Here is a 2693-nt window from a genome sequence, read left to right on the forward strand (position 1 = left end):
CGACCGGGATCCGCTAAGACCTGGGATCTCGTTAATAAAGGTACCTCGTGCTTTTACATCAAGAATGGCTACCCGTGGTTCTTGGGGGCACCCCATCCCACGATTGGAGCGAGAGACACGACCCCCGTTTTGGGGTACGCTCTTTCAATAGTAAGGTTCACCATTTTGTGCAAATAATTTATATTATAATACAATTTTAAAATTAAAGATGGTTGTCAGTGTTTAGTTGGGACATTGGCCTTGATAAGAACCCTCAGGCGTTGTTTTCTACAATGACTGATTTAGCTAAAACTGTCCTCAAACAGAATTCATAAAGGCAAAGGTAACTATGGTATTTTGAATGAGAATTCCCTACATAGGCTCATAATTTGCAAACACAATCCCCAGTTAAACTGTTTGGAAGGATTAGGAAATGTGAGCTTGTTGGAGTAGGCAAGTTCTTGTTGGAGGAAGTGTGTCCCTTTGAGGATCCAGCACCATGCTAGTATTCTGTCATACTTCCCACCATGATGATAATGGGCTAAAAGTATAATACTCTAAGCAAAACTCCAATTAAATTCTTTCATTTATAAGTGTTGTCTTGGTCATGCATCTCCTCATATCACTAGAACAGTAACTAAGACAGAAATTGATACTAGGGATTAAGATAGACCTGACCATCCTTTTGTTTGAAGGATTTTGAAAGACTTTAAGAATTTGGACTAGAAAAGTGTTTGAAAATTTTAAGTGGGACTTAACTGGGCCAACCTAGGAGGAGCATGGAAGACAATGTTTAAAGCAATTTGTATAATGTGGGCACAGTTAGGTAGGATTCAGAGGGCAAAAATTTTAGTAAGTAGCCTAGAGATCATTCCTGTGATATTCTGATGAATGACTTTTTGACCTCACGTAAAAATATGCCTAACATAAAAATCTGTGTCATTTGGTTATTAATGACCACTATTATATGGATCAGAAATTGAAAATGAGCAAGCAGGGCAAAGAGAAATACAGGGCATACAATTTGAAGAATAGATGTAATCCTCAGGAAATGTAATATTGGAGCCAAGTCTCTTGCTAGGAAGATTTTTAAAAGGCCTGAAATGCAATTAAGCAACTGGTACCACAGGATAGGACCCCACCCAGCTAAGCTTCCAACTTGTGAAAAGAAAGGAAAGCTTAAGGCTGAAAGGAAACCATCAACAATGGAAAGCTTATGCAAATGTAAATCTAGGAGAGGCCTTTGTCCCAGTTGAAAAACTTGGCAGCATTGGCCACAAAGTTCTGGCTTTAGAGTCAAGAAGGATAATAAAAACTGGCTGTGGAATCTTCTTCCCCAGTTAAGGAAAGCTGCTGCTCCAGTCCTGCACGGAGACCCTGGAAAGGCTGTTGCATGAAGCTGTGAAGGTGAATCCTGGGTTGTGCTAGAAACTTTGAGATGTTGAAACTGGCAAAGTCCTGAGATGCTTGTCCAAAAAAAAAAAAAAAAACAGATAATGGTATGGACACAACCTAAGTAAGTGTTACAGGCAACAAAGCTGACAAAAGTTCTGAAGAGTATTTTGACATCAGACAGAAAGACGCAGAATTTAGAGTTTACCCTGTTGGGTTTTTATTTTGCATTCAACTAATATATTCTCACTATGCTCCCTTTGCTTTATTTTTGGAATGCTACCATATATTCTTTTCCATTATATGTTGGAAATATGCAATATACTTTTTATTCATATTTTACAAAAACTTATATTTAAGACATTGCATTGAGTCTAAAAAGAGACTTTGAACTTTTAAACAGTGTTAAAATTGTTATAGGTTATGGGAAAAGTTGAACTTGGACTGAATGTATTTTTCACATGATATGGCTACAAGACTATGCATCAGGGAGTGTAATGTGGTAGTTTAAATGAGACTTCCCTCTGCATGTTCATATAGTTATATACTCATTTCTGAGATAATGAACTGTTTGAGGAAGATTAAAAGGTCTGCCCATGTTGGAGTAGGTCTCTTCTTGTTGGAAGGAGTAACTGTGTCCTTGTTGGAAGGATGTGTATGTATCCTTGGGAATGGAATTTGAATTTAAGGTTTCAAAAACCAGGTTCTCTCTCTCTCTCTCTCTCTCTTTCTCTCTCTCTCTCTCTCTCTCTCTCTCTCTCTCCCCTCTCTCTCCCTCCCTCCCTCTTCTTCTCCCTCCATTTCTTATTCTACTGGCAGACAGCTAAATCTTTGTTCCCTTCCATAATTGGCTACTATGAAGACTTTTTCAGACCAGAACTATGTAAGATGTTTCAAAGCTAGGACCATTTTCCAGATTGAATACAACTTTAATATATAAAGACTGTAAAGCCAGGTATATTATTATTGGGAATGTTATAAACTAATTTTTTTCAAATTCATTCATAAAGAATATCAAAGCAACTCTGAGCAGAACTTAGGCACCTGCTCCCCACTCAGTCCCATAACACCCAGAGGAAGTCCGACTCCCAGTAGCTCAGAAATGCCCAGGATCACAGGAGAAGCCATAGCATCTGCCCCAACAGTTGGACTAAGTACCCCAGGATACAGGGACGCAAGATCCGTGCCCAGCCAGTGGCACTGGTCCCTTCTGGGCAAAAACAGTGCCCTAAGTATACATTGTTCTTTGACTCTGTACCCAGTCCCACAAAACTCAAAGGAAGCTCAACTCCCTGGTGCTCTATCACACCCAGGATCACAGT

This window comes from Rattus rattus, chromosome 7 (genome assembly GCF_011064425.1).
Source record: "Rattus rattus isolate New Zealand chromosome 7, Rrattus_CSIRO_v1, whole genome shotgun sequence".
Taxonomy (NCBI): Eukaryota; Metazoa; Chordata; class Mammalia; order Rodentia; family Muridae; genus Rattus; species Rattus rattus.